The sequence below is a fragment of the Dermacentor silvarum genome, chromosome 8, assembly GCF_013339745.2.
Source record: "Dermacentor silvarum isolate Dsil-2018 chromosome 8, BIME_Dsil_1.4, whole genome shotgun sequence".
Classification (NCBI taxonomy): domain Eukaryota; kingdom Metazoa; phylum Arthropoda; class Arachnida; order Ixodida; family Ixodidae; genus Dermacentor; species Dermacentor silvarum.
In genome coordinates, this window is record NC_051161.1 from 100291165 (window position 1) to 100310669 (window position 19505).

General features: G+C 45.3%; 1 long non-coding RNA gene across 1 annotated transcript; it reads right to left on the bottom strand.

The window, feature by feature from the left end:
- Positions 1 to 235: 235 nt before the first annotated feature.
- LOC119462774 (uncharacterized) lies at positions 236 to 16625 on the bottom strand. The gene is made up of 4 exons (XR_005194196.2): positions 16555 to 16625; positions 6902 to 6931; positions 4902 to 4934; positions 236 to 279 (listed from the first exon to the last, which is right to left on the bottom strand). It is a non-coding gene; the product is annotated as an uncharacterized LOC119462774 (long non-coding RNA).
- Between the last annotated feature and the right edge of the window lie 2880 nt (positions 16626 to 19505).

Sequence of the window (19505 nt, forward strand, 5' to 3'; positions counted from 1 at the left end):
TGGTAGAGTAGGTTACTGCCACGCGGCGGGTCAGGGTTCGATCCCAGCGGAAACTGGGCATGTCTTATTTTCTTATTCACGGCGATAGCTGCTACGAACACCGGACATCACGGGCAGTGGCGGCAGTGGCAGCGGACACCATCGCCAACCGAAACGGCTGTTAGCATTAGCGTGTAACAGCTTACGCTGTAAAAAAGTCTTCAGACAACGAAAATTGGAATAAAAAGATACATACCGGCCCCCCTGATGTTAACAGTATATTATACCCGCACCACGAATCTGGAAAGAACCGATGACATGTAATGAAACCAACGACACTACTTCTAATACCGCCTTACGACATTATAATAAAGGTCAATCTAGCAATCTGCGGCTATATTAAAAAAAAGCCGCTGCAGGGATGCCCAATCCCTGACGGCACTCATGTCATGTGGGTATTGTCAGCACATGATATGCTCTTTTATGCCCATAATGCATTGGATTCCTTATCTAAAAGCTGTGAAGATTTTCTGCAAAAATATTTGCCTTTTGAAATATATTTATCTACCATTACTGCAATACTTATAAAGTACCTAAGTTGCACGCCGGTAATAATGCAATGCGGCTGTGATTAGCTTTACGATGCGGCTTTGCTTTTAATTTTTCTGTTCCCGGGCTAGACGCGCTCGCGATATAAGACTGCGCGTATCCTAACACATCATGTAACGCTTCCTAGAAAGGCGGGCCTGTAGGTACCTCAGAGTCCCTTATTTCTTCTTATTTCTCTCGCACAAAATTTTATTAACATGTGGCAATGCATCCTGAGAATGCATCCAGGAATGCATCCTAACCTGCAGGTGTTTTAAAGTACTCACAGCAAATTCTAAGGTCATTACTTTTTCTATAGCTATCGACCTAGAACTTAAGCTATGAAGCCCCATTTACTTCAGAGCTCAACAAATAATCAATTACAATACCTTTTAATTGCACTAGTTCAGAACGCGTACAAGAGAAATGCGACATTGAACGTGAAAAAGAAGCCATTCAGGTAAACGAACCTCCTGTGCCGGCCTTCTGGCACCGTACACCACTGACTTGCACCACGCACACCATGAATGTGCTACCGAAGGCTAAGTGCAGTGAGAAGTCGACGGTAAAACACTGGTAAACGGGTTCCCTAGCTTTCCCAGGAGAAGTGCTCACTGCGAAGTGGCTAATTTGCTTGACTTTGGTCATGGTCTTCCAGCGCCGCATCAGGCTTATTATCACGCTTCTAAGCAAAATAATGGACCCACCAGCTACCTAAGACCACAAACAAAAAATGCATAAAGAAAGGCAAAGAAAAAGAGAATAAACGGCAATGACACTTTATATCACTACTTCTTAAACTTACAACATCAAGCATGGAAGCTTCCAGTTTCCGTGCTTGTCTAAAGAGGTTGTCATTAAAATTTTAAAGTGAAATATATTATTGTGATAGTATAATTGTATGGACAATCTAGGCGCATTTCAGCCGTCGTCGTCGCCGTGATGTTCCGTATAAAGTCTAAGTGCGATAACATCGTGCCCACGTGCCGTATGCTGTTGCTACGAGAGGAAGTGTGGGAAGCTGAACCAGGGATGGTGGCTCGATCTGGCGCCCGTAAAACAGAAAGGCGGGTAGGAAGCGCTGGCTCTACCTCGAAAGTGATCTGCGATGGGTACAGAGTGTAGGCGCGCGGAAGGTTGGTAGCTTTTTGTGCGCTCTATTCTCGCCTCTTAGTTTGGGTTGAATTTAAGAGGCAGCATGAAGGTCGATTCACTCGCTTCTGCTGCCACTCTCCCTCACGCCAGCGTTTTGACAGCGAGTGTCCGCGGTGCTCAATTTAGATGTGTTCATCTTTTCCTGTTTATTTAAAGTATAGTATAGAAGATTGGGGGAGTGGGCCCAACGAGGGCTCTGCGCTGAGGCACTTTTTATTGAAAGTCCAGATGGTGCCACCGTCACTTTCTTCCCAATGAGCGGCGCCGCTCGCTGGCCGGATGCTTATCGCGTCGGAGACCCTACCGCAGCTGCATGGAGCTTTGACAGGCGGATACTCGGTGGCGGTAACGCTGAAATTATTCCCCACTGATCTATTGTGAATAAAATGGAAAAAGAGCGGCGGAAAGAGCGCAAACGACACAACAACGACGGTGCGTCAAGCGGACGACAGCTACTCAGCCCGCGAGCTCGCCTCAGCCAATGAGCGCTGCCGAAATAGCCGGAGCCAACGTTTATTGGCCGGAGAATCAGAATAAGGCGAGCGCAGACATTTTCCGCGTTCTTTGCTTCACCCTCGGCGCATGCTAAGGCGTCCGCTGGACCCACTCCCTCATTCTAGTACACTCTAATGTAAAGCATGCTTGGTAATTTACTTAGTACGCGAACGTTTACAAGTTTATACAGGCGATAAAACTACTATCCTTGCTTCGTATAGCTGTCTCATACCGACGGTTCACCTTTCGGTCAAAACTACGACTTTTCAGCGACAACTCTTAGATCTTTAGCGCGATGTCTTAAGAGAAACATGAAGCGAAAATCGACGGGCAGAAGCGCTATTATCCGTATCTAAAAAAAAAAAAACACACCTCATGCATGTAAACCATGATGTCTTGTGCCACAGGCAATTATGGTTGGCACTTGTTAACGCTACCCTTATTTGTGTTTACGTTGGCCATAACCAAAAGTATATGAAACGTTCAATCTCCGATGGTTTGGCCAACACGCAAGTTGAAAGATCGCCTGCAATATTTTAATAGAAAGTGCAGCAGATCCAACGAGTTGCACGGAGACGAGCGCCATCTGGTGGTGGTGCAAGGAACCCGGTGGCGCACGCGTGCGTACTCCGCTATGATTGGTTGGCCGATTCGCCAAGTGAACAGCCAGGCCGCAGCCACAGTCACGAAACCCGGCGAGGTTCGGAAAGAGAAGCTTCGCTTTTAAAATTTGCACCTGAAGGGGAAGCTTGTGATCGGGCCCAACTACAATGCCGCCTATTCAAATAGATTTAAAAGTCTGAAACGCTTTTTGAGATAACTACTGGGCCGAATTTAATAAAAAGTGTTCCATTTGATAGAAAGAGTTAAATTGTAGTGACTGTTGAAGGGGAATTTCAGCTTAACGCCAAAATTTCTTTAAAAGAATTTTCGAAATTTTGTGAGCTTGCAAAATATAGAAGCGCGAAGTTTACAAATTCATAGCTCTGCACGCAGAGCGGATATCGTAGGTCTGTAAACAGCATTCGTTAGCAGTTATAAAGCGGACATGTTTGATATATGAATTTATATATGACGTGGACTGGTCACATTGCTTACTAGGGTATTGCAATATTACTACTCACTTACTAGTGGTCTGCTTGAGAGCCATGTCCAATCAATCATTTCTTCGCTTTAGATGTAGTATTAGGAGCAATTCCCAAAATTCTTATGTCGTATTTAATTGCTGAGTAACGGAGTTACAACCTTGATTCTTGAGTTTTCTTAAAAGTCGCCATTTTGAAGTATTTTTACTACCACGGCTAAATCGAAAAGGCAACAAGCAGACACTATGATTTAGCTTTTTCGTTTAAATTCAACAAACCCAGTCAAATTTGATGTAGCGGTTGCCGAGAAAGACCGATTTCGCCTTCCCCATGTATTTAGATCGGAGCCTCCGAGCAAATGTTTCCGTGAAAAGAAAAAAAAACGCTACGTTTAAACACTGTCGATCTTTTTCGATATATTCCAATCTCCCATGTCCACGTGTCGCGATGGCTCAGTATTGATGGCGTCGCACTGCTGAGCACGATGATGGAAGTTTCATTTCCGGCCGCGGTGACGCATTATAGTGCGAAAGGAATGCAAGAACGCTCGGGGACCGTTCTTGGAAAGTACGTAAGATATCCAGGTGGTTAATATTATTCCGCAGCTTTCCATTGCGGCCTGCTCTGCAATTTCAGGACCTTAAAATCTGCAATTTTTTATTATTATCTGATTGGGTTCCCAAGTATGAAATATTCTTCAGCTCCAGGCCTCTCGTGTAATATAGTATGCTTTACAGAAAATGTCTTACAAGCAGAACGTGCTCAACAAGTAGGTTTATTAGTTTTAATCAATGAAGAAGCTCTCGGAACCTCATAATACCTTACTCAATAGGCGTCTGATGACATAACTAACTTCTCCATAGTCATCAGAGTCAAACACCCCGACGCGCGAGTCGCCTCCGGTGTTCCGCCTCGTCCCCTCCCAAAGTTGGGGCTCTCTCGAGCCGATCGAACCTTTCTCCTCCGACTTCGCGTCGGTTGTGCCAAAAGGGCACAGCGAGCTGCTCAGCTATCCGGCACTGGCAGTTCTGTCTTCCTCAGCTGCAACGATGGCTCAGATGAAACTCTGAGCCACATTCTCCTCGACTGCGCCGCTATTCCCATGCCCGCGATTCATTAACAGCCGCATACAGCCGCCTTGGACTCCCCACGCACAACTCCAACGTTTTCCTATTGTCTCGCGAACGTGCATCTATAACCAAGCGAGCTTTCACAGCTCTGCTTGAGTTCTTTGAGTCCATAAGCCTTTAAACGTGGCTATAAGCGCCGTTTTTGCTAATTCTTCATCCCTTATTTGGAGTCTTACCGTTCTACTCTTTTCACTCCTCACTCTTTTATTCCAATTATTCCTTCCCCGTGTAGTATTGTTGAGGTGACCTCTTAGCGAGAGTCAGTTACTGTGCTGCACTTTTATCTTCTTCTCTTACTTAAAAGCCACTTACCACTACAACATACCAAATAACTTTATTTTATGATGTACTATCAGTAAATTCTCAATTTAGTTTCCACACTTTAATCCAAAAGTAGACACTGAGTGATATGCAACATTAAAAAGACAAAACCTTGTGCGAAATTTTATCAGATTTCAATTAAACTTACCTTCGTAATCATACTCCTCTGTAAAATTTTGCTCTGTTTTAGGGAAGAAAACTTTAATGTCATTGTTATATATTGTGTGCATTGTTACAAAACTATGTAAATCTTCATAGACTACCAGTGCTACCCTGAAACCTGTATTGCCCGTCGCCGGGCAACAAACGTGCTTTTCTGAACCAACATGATACCGCAATATGTTGGAAGTGTCATCTTCCACAACTATGAATTATTGATACAATAAAAACTCTAAATATAAAGCTAGCAATACATTATCCTTGTGTCGCTGAACACTATGCATTCTAGAGAATTCGCAAAGTGCGCACAATGCTTTCAGAACTTTTTGTGCTTTTAAACGATTTGTGGAACACCTTGTCTTGCGCCGCAACAACGAATCGCCGTGTACGCAGACCTAACATTAGTCACATTATTAGTCTATATTACATTCAGCGTCGCAGCTGCTAAGGCCCTTTGTGACACTGCTCGCACTTTGTTGCCGCACAACAGAGAAGTAGAATGCGTAACGGAATTTTTACTAGGACCAGTTTTTAGGTAAACGCCGTCAAACTTCTGGATTAAAATGCGCTGTTGATCTACTCACTTTTTTAACAAAATGGTTCTTTATGCATTAAAACTCAAAAGTTCCCAGAACACCAATACTATGGGAGCGCATATCTAGAATCTGGTATCGCCCTCAGAATTCGTTCACAATGAATACGACTTTCTAAGTCACCGGCCACAATTCGTAAACTTCACTGTCTTGTAAAATACCTAGTTTACATTGTAATTAGAGAAACTTGGTTATTATTCAAATTGTGATCTTGATTTCCCGCTTAAAAGATGTCGGCTTCTGCGAGTAATGTAGCTCAAGAAGTTGAATTGTACGCGTCCTACATGACAAAAGGGATTTAAAAAAAATTAAGTCACGATCAAATAAAAGTGAGGGTATACCTGTCGATGATTATTGCTTCGCACACGTTGCATCTTGCTACGTCTTCAATTTTCACGATGTTGCAGAGCTTAAAAGGAAGCTTGAGAAAGCAACGCACTCTTTTTCCCTTTGAAGTGGAATGTCCAATTGCCATTTGATAAACACCACACCTATTTAAGTCAAGTTTGTAGTTTTTTAATTAAGAAACTTATAATTACCGGCACGGAGAAGACCTTTAATTTCGGCTTCCATTAAAAAAATTAATAATACGGGCAACATTCAATCACTTCAAGCAATAGTACCACCAGGGTAACTGTGCACCAAAAGCAGATATTCGGTTTTGGAGTTTACACCTTCTAAGCTCCTAAATGGGACAAACTAATGCATACAATGTTGGTTTTCATGAAGTACTTCATTTCGTATGTGTAACATTTACTGAAATCTAACTCAGAAAATATTTGCAATTTTCAAAATGGCGCAATGAATTTCAAATTTGATCCATTTACACGTCGTAATAGGAGCAATCTAGTGGCGTTATATGAATTTTTCCGTGTTGAGTAACGGCATTGTAAATTTGAAGAATAACTTTGAAATTCCAATTCTGAGCATGTTTTACAATATCTAACTGCCACAAAAATACCCTTTTAGGTACGCATGTTATTCTCATTTCTCCTGATTCGGAAAATTCAAATAAGCGCAATTGATCACTTGTGGAATGCGGATTCCTCATTCTAAAAACCTTGGCATTAATGATGCCAAAGCAGGTTGACGTTGATAATATGACGTGAAATGTGAGTGTATTGCGTAACAAATTACCGCCATTGCATACAGCGCGTTCTTCGTGCAAATAAATTGGGACATCGTTACGCTGTATACAAAATTTATAAATGTAGTGGAACTCGCTCACACTGTAGAGAAAATACAGCAATTTAGAGCAGCTTCAAAATATAGTCAAATTGGCGATTTCTCATGTCATAGATGCTTCCGGTTTTCAGCAGCAAATACATGCCTAAATCTAAAAAAAAACATTGAAATGATCATAATAATAATAATAAAAAATTATGTCCTAGCTTACCGTCGCATGTGGCAGTAATCCATTGTCTTGCTGGAAGGCAAATCATGTGCAGTGTAGTTAAGTGAGCTCTTCTGTACTTCAGTAAATTGAGCATATTTTTTTAACAGTGTGCTCTGCATAAATTTTGTTATATCACTGCTCCAATGTAAGACCAGGTACAGCAACATAGCAACACTTATGACATTACTGTTTCTCTGTATTATGCGGACGATAAAATTGCTCAATTTTATGCTTATTTTCATCAAACACATCTCTCTACAAAAAGCAGAAACGCTGTGCAGGGGACCGCTTTGTTCCAGAAATAATTCTTGCGTGTAATTTTTGTCCGATGCTCTCTTTCGTGCCATGCTTGATATATGGCTCTTAAAGAAAACGTTTTTGAAACAGCACGAACTGTTCACGTAAACGTTTGCAAAGCTTTTGCTGTTTGTTGTATTCATTGGGTCATTCGATATCCTGAACTTCGCTGACTCTTTTGAACAGCAGCATGTGAACGTGTTTTTTCTATTTACGAGGCTCTAAGTGTGGACCACAGGCGCAAGGCATGCAAATGTTGTTATATTATTATGTTATTAACATTACATATGACTACACTTATATATAAAGGACAAAAAGGGAAAGAGAGAGAGAGGGAGAGATCAGGTGGAAACAGCCACCGAGAGGAGCACACGGCATGCCTAATTTTCAGGATGGAGAATATAGAAACAGACGTTGAAGATAAACACAAGTAACAGCCCACAAATACTAAACCATGTCAGCAACAAAAGACAGAGCGTGCCAGTAGGAGCAAAACAGATATGCGGTAGCAGAAAAAAGAAATCACGTAGGTCGCCCTTATTTCAAAAGAATGACAACAATGTATTTAAAAAATGTTTCGTTCAACGCTGAAAAATGCTTTAGAAACAGGAAGCCAAGCCGGTTTGTTGTAGGAAAGCGGCGTGCCACAAGCCTGGTCGTGTCGAGAAGCACAACCACTTGGACACAAGCACCAATCAGGAGTATACTAATGTCCCTTAGTAACGGCATGCGCTCGGCAAGCGAAACAAGGCATTCTAATATAAAGTGTTCAAGTCTCTCGTGCTTAAAGTAATAAGCAACAACTTTCCAAAAATCATGACGCTACATTACTGAGGCGCTACTGTTCCCCTTCATTTTTTCAAACTTTCGTTCGTTTTCCCACGTAAGCTAAAAACTAAAAAAATAAATTAAATTATGGGCTTGTACGTGCGCCAAAACCACGATCTCATGATGAGGCATGCTGTAGTGGGGGACTCTGTAAATTTGGACCACCTGAGGTTCTTTAACGTGCACCTAAATCTAAGTACACGGGTATTTTTGCATTTCGCCCCCATCGAAATGCGGCCGCCGTGGCCGGGATTCGATCTCGCGACCTCGTGCTCAGCAGCTCAACACTATAGCCACTGAGCAACCATGGCGGGTTCCCACATAAGCGCCCCCCCCCCCCCCTTTGTCTGCTTACATATTTACTTGAGGAGCGCTTGAAGAAAGCGTTGCCATAAAACTATGTTCTAGCCTAATACTGATAGTGACGTAAACCTGCACAGATAGCGCGTTATCGTTGGCCTCGCATTTTAGGCGCATGCGGAAGCACTTCTCTTTTTATTACGTAATTATCCCCGCTTTTAAGAGGAAGGTTTAGTTCGGGCCTCACACCGATGTCGCCTGTTGAAATACGTGTAAAATGCAGATTCCTTTCTGAGATAACCCGGCCCTGCGACGATTTAGGTACGACCGTATAACCGCCAACACACAGTTTAGTTTGGTGATGTACAGGGTTCTCCAGGAAACTGCCGGCATCCTATCACTTTTGAATACCTTCCCTTTGTGGCATTCGACAGAGGCACCACACTCCCACAAAAAATTCAAGCCCAGAATAACTTCATGGGTCGAACGAGGAATAATCGCAAACTCTGTCGTAATAGTATGGCCTTCCCAAAAATCTCACAGTCCTACGTGGCAAACGCAACACAATCACAGCGTAAGCTGGTGGAGCGGCTCAAGGCTCCAATTTCGGCACCACGCACAACGATGCCTTCGCGGCAAAGTCTCTTCGCCTTGTTTTGACAAAAACGATCTGAACTGTCCGTCCGGCGTCGACGACGAGCTGCGGCTTGTAATGCTCTCTGCACAGCAGTCTGCTGAGCCCCATGATGCCTGGTTCTAGCCGCGCATGTAGGTCTACGTTTGCTGGCGCCTTAACTAGATGACGCCACCATACTAGCGGAGGCTCAGGATCGCGTTGATTGCGCGCCAAGTCTGAATCGCATCTCGTCTTCTGCGCCTGCGCGCCTGCCTAGGACGCGTTTATAGGGCATTTTCTGCTACCTGGTACCAAGCTCAGTGGTAGAGTACATGATACCAAGCTTAGTGGTAGAGTATCTGACTCCCCCGCAGTGGGTCCGGGCTCGATCCCGGCGGGAACTGGGTACTTTTTTTCGCAATTCCGGCGATAGCGCTTACGGTCACCGGACACTGTCGGCGTAGGCGGCGGCGGAAACCATCGCGAACCGAAACGGCTATTGGAATGAGCCCATAACAGCTTACGCTGTAAAACACGCCAGGACTACACCACACACGCACCGATAGATCGCAACGGCTCGCCACTCAATCCACATAACTCGGAAGCTTCGTCCCATTTAAGCAAACTCTGTCACCCTAACACGTCTTTAAAAGGGACACTCATAAGCGAAATTGTTGCTCCTGTGTCTACCAGAGTCATCAACAGGCACATTATCCACGAAAACGTGCACTTTGTTTTGAGCATTAACGTAGGAGGTATTTCTGTCAGTTGCACATCTCCAGCAACCTCAACTCCATCGCCCGCGCTAGCTAGTTTTCCGGCGACGAAGGGGACGTGGTGCGACGCAGCGATGAGGGATAACGGGAATCACGATGACGCAATGTTAGCGTCAAACTCCCGTCAGATGCCGGGGGCGACTCCGGGGGTTGTCCGGCCAATACTCGTCGCCAGACGATGCCTGTGCTTGCCACGGGACACCGTGGGACCGTTAGGAGGGCCGTGAAAACGGTGAGGGCTGGCCATACCATGCGATCATACGGTGATGGCAAAACAGCGATATATGATCCGGGACACCGCACGAGTAACACGCCATGAGAAGTCTAAACCTTGCTTCAAATCACGTTAACAGCGTAAGGCCACCAGAGGGGACAGAAGAGAGAACAGAGCGCTGAACGTCCAACAGTTTATTTTCTTCCCAGAAAGCATAACCTACCTTGAAGCATGTTTTACCAACAAGCCCAATCTTACACCCTTCTAAACCTTGATTGTTCGTCGATGAACCGAATATTATCATTTGCCGTTGTGTAGTGGGTTGGTTCATCGCGTGTCATAACGATACATCGGGCGTCGAGAAAGCGTGCGCTGAGCGCGCCGGTCATACCGCAGAGTATGAGAGCGTGTTGTCATACTTAATTGTGGGGCTGCGCTGTACTCTACAGCCGCTACGCTACCCATCGATTACCAAGGAGCTGAATGTGGCGCAGTCATAGCCTCACGTGACCTGTACGCGCCATGGTGGTCAGCTGCTGAATGCGACATCTCTTCGCTGCGGGAAAGTTCCTCACGGACAATCTGTCGGATGGTCGAAGGAAGGTCAATGCAAGGGCTCGCGTCCACACTGGTGACCGTCGTAACGTTTGCAAACCGACCAAACACTGCCGTAATCCGACACATCTTGAGCGTTTCAAAAGATCTGCTATGTCGATAAACGTCGGACACAGAACTTAGGCTTTCTTTTTTGATCAGAAAATTGTACACGTCCTTAGCCATTCCTTTCAGCATATGTACGACTTCATGTTCTTCCGACGTACGGTCACTGACCACCTTGCACAGCTTTAACACTTCTTTACGGAATTTTTAGAAATCGCCTTTGCGGCTGGTAGCCTAATTCTTATCATTGAACTGGGCTATTTGATAAGGCGGACATTAGTAGCACGAGAAATCGAAACAGATATTCAACTAATGAACAAAAATTCCGAAATGACCTTTTTAGTTAATTGCGTTGCCACACATATTGCCATTTACTAATTGTAGCCGGTGAGCTTGTCAGGCGTATTCACTTGGAATAAATTTCCAGAATGACACAAGTTTGGATATGCACCATCAAACTCGCCGTAAAATGCACTGTTGTTCCGCTTACTTTTTACCGAAATGCTGTTTTATACATTGAAGTGCAAAATTAACTGGAACGCCCATGTGTGTCGTCCCACACTTTGGGAAATAATATATCGAAACTGGTGCCATTCTGGAAATTCATTTCAAGTGTATCCGTCTTGCAAACTTACGTGCTGCAAATCGTAAATTGCAATATGTGTGGTAACGTAATTAACTAAGCAATGAATTTGTGAATTTTTGTTCATTACTTGAACAAGTGTTTCGATGTCTCGTGCTACTAATGTCCGCCTCATTGAATAACCCAGCTCAATGACATGAATTATAATACCTGCCACGGGCGAACATAAAAAATTCCTTAAAGCTTAATTTTGAACACCAAGTATGTGGTGCATGTCTCACCTAGTAGCTGCGCCCGTTATGACAGTGCCTGCTCAGCACGCTTCTTTTTGGCGACTCAGACCCCAAAACACGCTTCTAGGTCGTCAACAAAAAGTTACCACGTCGTAAGCGTGTCCTCGTTGTTCTCGTACCGCACGAGTGCAGTATCGGTCATGGAGAACAGCACATTGGAGATCTGGGCGGTTGCGTCCGACCCGTTGGATTTGCTCACTCCCGTTGGATTGTTCACTTGTAGTGAACGAGCCACGCGTCGGCATCTTCTCCCGCTTTTCCTCTGAAGGTGGGTGGAACTTGGTAGTACTCCTGCTCAGCGTTGCCCTTTGAGCCGCTCCTTCTTCAGGCATGTCGAAGATGGTCACGGCAGACGGCGGGAGGCCGGCAAGTCAACGGCTTCGACGAATTTGTAGCAGCGACGGTTCTGTTGTTGTGAGTGCTTACCCAGCACCTCCACGACTCTGTTACATGCGAAGGAGACCATGTATCACCCTCATGACTGAAGGGGCCCGTTTATTTTAGGCCGCGAATGTAAGCTCAAGAGCGGCCAGCTGGTTGAAGAACTCAACGGTCGTCCTGTTCCACTTTTCAAACTTGAGACCACAAGCACGCTCACCGGTCTTCGTTTTCCTCACGCGTATGTGCAACATTATGTTGATTGCTTAAATTGATTGATGCGTCAGTTTCTTCTTGTGCAACTGCGGATCGAAACGCGCCTACAGTCTCAATGCGCTGGGTCGCCCTCGAAAAAGGGCGACGCATGCGCCCGAGGCGTAATGGTTTCAATTTGATGCTTGTATGCTACCTTGTCATGTGTTCGAATTCTGCCGTTCGAAGAATTTATTAATGTTTATTTAATTATTTTTAACACCCTCCTTTGTTCAAGATAGTGCTTCTGCAAAGTCACAAAGCCCTTTGAAGTCAACAATAGCAAGTTTAGGCAAATCCATGTAAAAACCATTGTTCCCACCAGGGAAGTTGTCTTTGTTCCGACGCATAATTCTCATACTCGCTCAAGCACCCCGCGTAGCTTCCGTAAGCGCCAGCGCCTACGTTCCCTCTACCAATTATTGTATGAAACTTTATGCTTGAAACTGTAAACTATTAATTAGCCGCATGCCTTCTAGAAGCCACTACCATCCCGATAAAGGCGTCTGGGGTTAGAGACCAGATACGTACGAAAACGTGCATCGAACATGGCCAGAAATCTTCACTTTAAAGATTTGTTCAAATTTGTTGCACGTAGAGACTGGTGGCTTTTGGCACTGACAAGGTAGGTCTCGCCAGCCACCCCTCTCTCCCTACTAAGGGGCCTGGTTTCTACCATAAACCTCGCCTTCGTGCATAGTGTCCGCTGCCAGCGTTTCCCGGTAAACATTACGGTTACATAAGCTGCACCTGCCGGGAAGGATGAGAGGCAGTCAGATATCTTTGAATGCTATCGTGTTCCACTCTTAAAGGCGAAACTTAAGCATCCTCCAAATTTATTTTTAGCTCAATCTCGGCGGTCGCTACATCCCAACTTTGCAGACCAATGGAAGGACGATGTGAAGCCATCGCCTGGCCTTCGAGATCATCCGATTTGTCGTCCTTAGAATAATTTCTTTTCTTTGGAAGGGGGGGGGGTATTTAAAAAGAAATTCCGAGGACACCGAAGCACCGAAGCTTGAGTTGTGAACGCGACAGCATCAATGTTCAATAGAACACCGCTGAGCTGTCTTGCAGTTTTGGGTGGCGAGTAATGTACCATAGCGGTATGTGCTTCCCGAGCCAGAAAGCACCAGCAGCCTTCGGTGCCAACGCGGCATACCACCAACGTCCTGCGCGACGACAGACCTAGAGGACGCAGCAGCGGCCACCAGGCCCGGCAGGCGCGCGCTGCAGCTAAGCAACGTGCGGGTGAAAGAGAGAGATACGCACCCTGCGCCAGATTCCGTGAGCGAGGGTGACATTGGGTAGCGGCGATGCCTTCTCCACTCATGCAACTTTTGGCGGGCTATTGAACATCAGGTGTTGCCACTCGCCCGCTCTGCTATGTCGAGGCGCTGTCGTGACGTGGCATAGCAGGCAACGGGGAACTCAGACGAGACACGCTCGTGACGTGACGTCGCACCCATTGGAAATTTAGGTGCCATTTCGCTGCGCCAGTCGACTGACGCCGGATTTTTCGCTCAGTGGACCATTTGACGATTTCGCATCAAACTGAAGTCGTTGATTGGGAAACTGCTCGCTTCAAAGATTTAAGGTATGAGGCCAAATTCGAAATTTTTTAAAGAATATCAATTTATTCTTTTGCACTTTGTTAGATGAGGAATTTATTCTCCATCATTTTTCTCCAAAAAAAGTTCCTTCCTACGCAGTTTCTTTCAAAAGATACATAAAAAAATGTCAAGTCACTCAGCGGCTACGATACCGAAACTGCAAGTGCCCGTTTTCTGTGCAACAGAAAAAAAATGCCTGGCTTGCAGTACTTTGCCGATTATTTAACAATCGTATCACGTACAAAAATGTAATGATGCCCTAATCGCATTTTGAACACTTTATTCATCAATTAAAATAATAAGCGCTTCACCATGTGGAATGCAATGTTTTGCACGTGCAATTGCTTACTTTGTGGAGGCTCCGCACGCGGTAAAGGAGTTTGCTGGATGTCTTTACTCTCTGTCGCCTACTTTTTCTTACTGGCTGCCACATAATATGGAAGTTTAGAGCACTAGGACGCACAAAATGAAAGTTTGCCGGCAATCCGTACAAGGAAGTCGGAGTGCGCAATGGACTGGAGACGTATTGCAAGTACCTGTAATACTTTACCGCTAATACTACAAAGCAAGCTAGAAAAAACAGTCGAGTTATAAATCAGACAAGAACAAGACGAAATACGGAACTGTCTATAAATATAGGGAATTTTAGGTGTGCTGATAAGCGCTGCGCTTTGAAATGTTTTAGTTGATTTTCTCAGAACCGATTTTCTCGCGATTTCTTTAAACGCAAACATTTATAACTTTTTCCCTAATAAAGATTTTGTACGAAACTTGGCACAATTTTTTCTCACATTATTGGGTGTGCAACGAACCTCAACAAGTAAACTGGTGCACAAGTTTTGATATGGCTGCCTTTTACACCAAGACACACCCTGTGGAAGCACACATTTTTTGGGTTATTTCGTCACTATGCTTCAAGGATTCATCTGATCTAAAGTAATCTTGGTTCATTGCACAGATAAGAGCCCCCCCCCCCCTATAACGCTACCAAAAATTGTGTTTTGTTATCGAGTTAAATTGGAGTTATGAGTGTTAGCGTGAGACCCACATTTAATTAGGTTTTTCAAATTAAAAAAAATTCTTAAAATAATACATACTTTAAAAAGCTCACATGGGTCTAACAAAGTGTGCTTTATGATGTAGACCAATAATTTGTGTTGTTTGTCTTTGTAAAAAAAATTTCCGAAAGAACGTTCGTCACACTCGTTTGTCGTGCCGCGCGATGAGGGAAAAGGACGCAGGAAAAGCCAGTCTGACTCGGGATGCAAAATACAAATAACATTTATAACCAAAGCCAAACTGCACCGGGACAGGACGTTACGGCACAAGACACACATAACACGCTAAAAGAGCTAAAGCTGGTGGGAGTTCAAAAAAACACACAGTTCGAAAGATGTAGCAGCTCACAGTACGTGGACAGGTTACGGGAGTGAGGGGCGATGACGCGACGACGTCGGACACGCCTCGATGTTGGACGGTGAGGAGATGGGTCTTGACGAACTGGAGACGACCGCTCAGCAGCCAGCCTGCATCCGAGCCTCAATGCACGCTGCAGGAACGGTCAGCCTGCCCAGCGGACAGCTTGCGCTCGAGCCGCAGTGCTCGGCGCAAATGCGGCCATTAGCCAGGCCACGAACGATGCTCCGCCGAACAGCTGACCGAGGAGACGCCTTGCCCGCGATCCGCAATGTTCGCGGCAAGTGGTATCACAGCAGGCCACGCCACGCTCCGAGCTGCATTACTCGTGCTGGCGAACGCCTTGGCCAAGGGCAACCAACGGTCGGGCGGCAGCTCCAGGGACGGCCGCGTTCCTTAGAGCCTTGATTGTCGGCGTCCGACACGTCGGCCTGCTGTCTTGCGTCTCCCGCTGACTAGGTGCGTCTATCGCCACGAAGCATTTCGCCACACGCTCCCCATACGTGGCCCAATCGTGGTACGACGCATATTCCAAATACCACTGGGACATCGCTGATTTGGCGGGATCACTCCAATGCGTGGTCCACTCGCGAAAAAACGCGTGCACACTTCGTCGTCTTCGGCGTCGTTTTCTTTCATTCATCACAGTCTTTCTTTTTTTAACTTTTCTTCCAAGCACTTGGCCTCATACCTTACAGCAGCGTGTGGATACATCTCTCCAGAACATTCCGCAAGGCGTTATTGTGCATTCTGTCTTTGTTATGAAAAATTGCTTCCTCTATTGCATTACAATGAATGAAAAGAAAAAGCCTCACAGGTATCCCTCAGTTGCGCAACTGATGCATCGAAGACAGCGAAGCTGTATAATCGAGTCATGAGGACCTTCGGAAGCACTAAGGGTCTGTTTGCTGCCTCTTGGTGTTTCTATAACGCACTTATGCGTTCGAGGTGTCTACGGCTGGCTGTATTTGGCGGTCGCAAGTGCGCGCATATAATTTGTCCAACTATCGCTCCATTATCTACGCCGGTCGCAGTGGGCACCGTTAGACTATACAAACAGTTTGTTTCAACAAAACGGAGCTGAACACGCTTGACATGATATAATTCTTCCAGCGCTCTCAGGCGCTCCGACTACATCAGACCTTAAACGAGCCTGAACTGTTCGCCCTCTATCACTTCTGATGAATAAATCTGCACTGAGATGACCGGGAATGAAGAAATACCATCAAAGCGGGATGGAGCGGTAGACCACAACCTAGAACTAATAATGTGTTCAGGCTCGGATTCCAGCAGTTCGCTTAAAGGCAGCTGCAGTTCCGTGTGCGGAATTAAAGATCAAGTATGGGAGCATAACGGAGTGATAGACAGCCGCATGGCGACGCGTCGTCCAAGTAACACTGAAAAGCAGAATTGCGAAGAAAACTCACCGTAAAAGACCGCTACTAGAAGAAACCAACGGTTCAGAGCCATTTAGTTAGGATTGCTTCGTTGCCACTTCAGAAAGCAGAATGCGATAGGAGATGGAGAACGGTCAAAATATATACTGTTGACACAAACAGTAAAACAATAGCACAATCGTTAACTATCTGCTTGGGACTATGTAGCTCGTTTGTTTTTAACATTCCACATCTGAAATATCACGACAACATCCTTTCGGCCATGACACGCGCATTTACTTATGGCTCATTCGGCCGTGCCTTGTCTGTAGGTACATAGAAATAATTGAGGAATGCAAAGACTTATTTCGATTGTAATCTTAATGACTTCGTTCTAAAAAACAAAATGAAACACAAAAGCAGTAGAACTTCGCATCGGCTTACCAGGCAGAATAAAATATCGCCACTTCGCTAGTACATCAAAATAGGAGACATTTTTGTACTACCTTTAAACACAGTATTTTAGTACTGCTACTACTACTTGAGCGCAGTGTTTCTTTCGACATCAGCAGATTGAATTTTTGAAAGGTCAAGCGAAACGTTCGTTATAAATGCTTTGATGAAAATGAGTTTGCTTGGTTTCTTCGCTATGTTCAAAAACCTCCAAGGTAAATGTACCTGGTAGCGAAGCTTCCATAGTAGCCCATACGTTGAAAACATGGTGCTTCATCGGCGGTTCATGGGGCTTAGTGCCATCTGTGTGAGGAGGGAACACTTCTGGCGGAAGAAAAAAAATGTGACGTCATATTCGTTAAAAACAGAAGTGACGTCATTTTGTTCTGAAAGGCGCGAATTTTTATTCTGGAGGCCTGCCATTACTGCTGTATATTCAAATGGCCAGTCATTCGACTTGATGGGCGTTCCGAGCTTTCAGCGCTGAAAGCGATGCTGGAGAGAAAGAAAGAAAGGGAAAGAAAGTCAAGGAGGTTAGCCAGTGTAAATACCGGCTGGCTACCCTGTACGCGAGAAAGGGGTAAAGGGAATAAAAGGTGATAGAAGAAACAAGTAAATAAAAAAATTAAAGTCAGAAAAATGCGCGCAATAACGTGACCCTACGCGCGACAAAGTTCAAAGCCGGTCGCGCAATTCACAAGCCCTTAAACTTCAGCAGATACCTTAAGGCCTTGAGTGCGGAAGCCCATCTAGACCAGTGTTTTAAAGCTTTTTCCTCTGGGAGGGGGCGATTGTCCAGTTTTTCAGGCGCAGTCGCTACAAACTATGTCATTTAATAATCCATCTAGGCTTCACGCCATAAAGCCGAGTCTTTTTCGGCAAAGTGCAAATGTTGTGGCCAAAAGGCAGACTTATACCATATGGTATGGACTTGGCAGAAAAATAGCAGTATTGCAATAATAAATCAGCCAACGTGGGAGGACTGCGAGGCGGACCTGTCTAGCTCGGACCTCGAGCAGCAACGAGTCCTCATCGAAAGAGAACGGGCAGCGGCTTTTGCCAACGGTGTCCCGGACTAGGGAACTGACCATGTCTTCCCGTAACCCAAGATTTACTTTATTTTCAATAAAAGTTTTTATCATCATCAAGCGAAGTCGCGAGCACTTCCAATGCGGAACGCCTATTCGTTCCAACGCGGCCGAGCCACAGGCGGCACAGAAGTGTTGCTTCCGCTCGTGGTAACCCTGGTGGAAGACGGAGTTGAAGATGTGGATTCAATCTGTGGAGGCGTGCGTTGCTGAAACCATTGGTGTTCCACGGAGTCTACGTTTAGCTCGCATGCGAGGGAACGAAGCATTGTGACTGCGTCTGTTCTCGACAGTGGTATTGATCGACGCAGGAAAAGGTCAACAGTACGAGTGTTGAAATCACATCTCTGCACAGAACATATTTTTATTGGAGACCGAGGAACGTTTTGGGCGTACAGTGCTCGTCCCTTCGTCGGACGCCAAGCCCGTCGGACAGCGCTGTGGCACGTAAACAACTAAATTAAACAATTATCTGGCGGTCGTAACTTACTGCTTTTGACTGAACAGGTTAAGAAACAATGAAACTACACACGCCACCAAATTTAGGCAAACGTCGACAAGCAAAACAACAAGACATGTGAGGGGGGCGTATTGTAACAAGTGATTTTTACGAGCGCGCATTTCTGTACACTTCAAGAGCTCCATTGCATTGCAAGTGATAGCGGCGTCAACGCCAGCTGCTATCGATGGGCGCTCTTGCGGTGGGCGCGAAAAAAAAAGATATTTATTTATAATGATAAAGTAAAATAGAGTTGTCTCTTCTTTTCTCGCCATGCATATATAAAATTGATTAGGAATTTTATTTTTGTTGAATGAATCTATGTCTCTGTTTAATTATAAAACGCTTTTTTCTTTCCCACTGTTAGCTCCCTTCAAAAATAGTCGCTCTTCAATCGCTGCTCCCGTAACCACCCTTTCTGATGTCGGTGACAATTTGTTCTGAACTGCTGATTCAACATTGTGAGCGAGCGACGCTACTAGCTCGCTTTTCAAGCTAAATGCCCTGAATCGTGAGAAAGCGTCATCTCTACATAGCGGGGCATTCAACATTCAAAGAATGTTTACAGTGAAGTTACCACCAACATCAAGGCCAGCTCTGTCTTGGAGACTCTCTTGTGTGATGTGGTGGAGACACCCGATGTAAGTGGGCGAGATGGAAGATGAGAGTAAAGAAGGTTGGAATGGCGGCATGATGCGTTTTTCATATTTTGGGGCAGCAGCAGCAGCGACAGCAGCGCGGACTGTCAGTAAGCTTGAGGCACGTTGCCATTTCCGCGCAAGTCAACCCGGATACAAGAAAATCTGCCACAAGCCCCAGAAAGCCAAGATCTGGTGTGTCACCGACCCTGCGCAGTGAGGACATCGTCCTGCTCCAGCGCTGCCTTCGTCGAAGTATAAAGTCCGATTTCCACGACGCATCGACCATTTGGGCAGCAGCAGCAGCAGCAGCAGCAGCAGCTC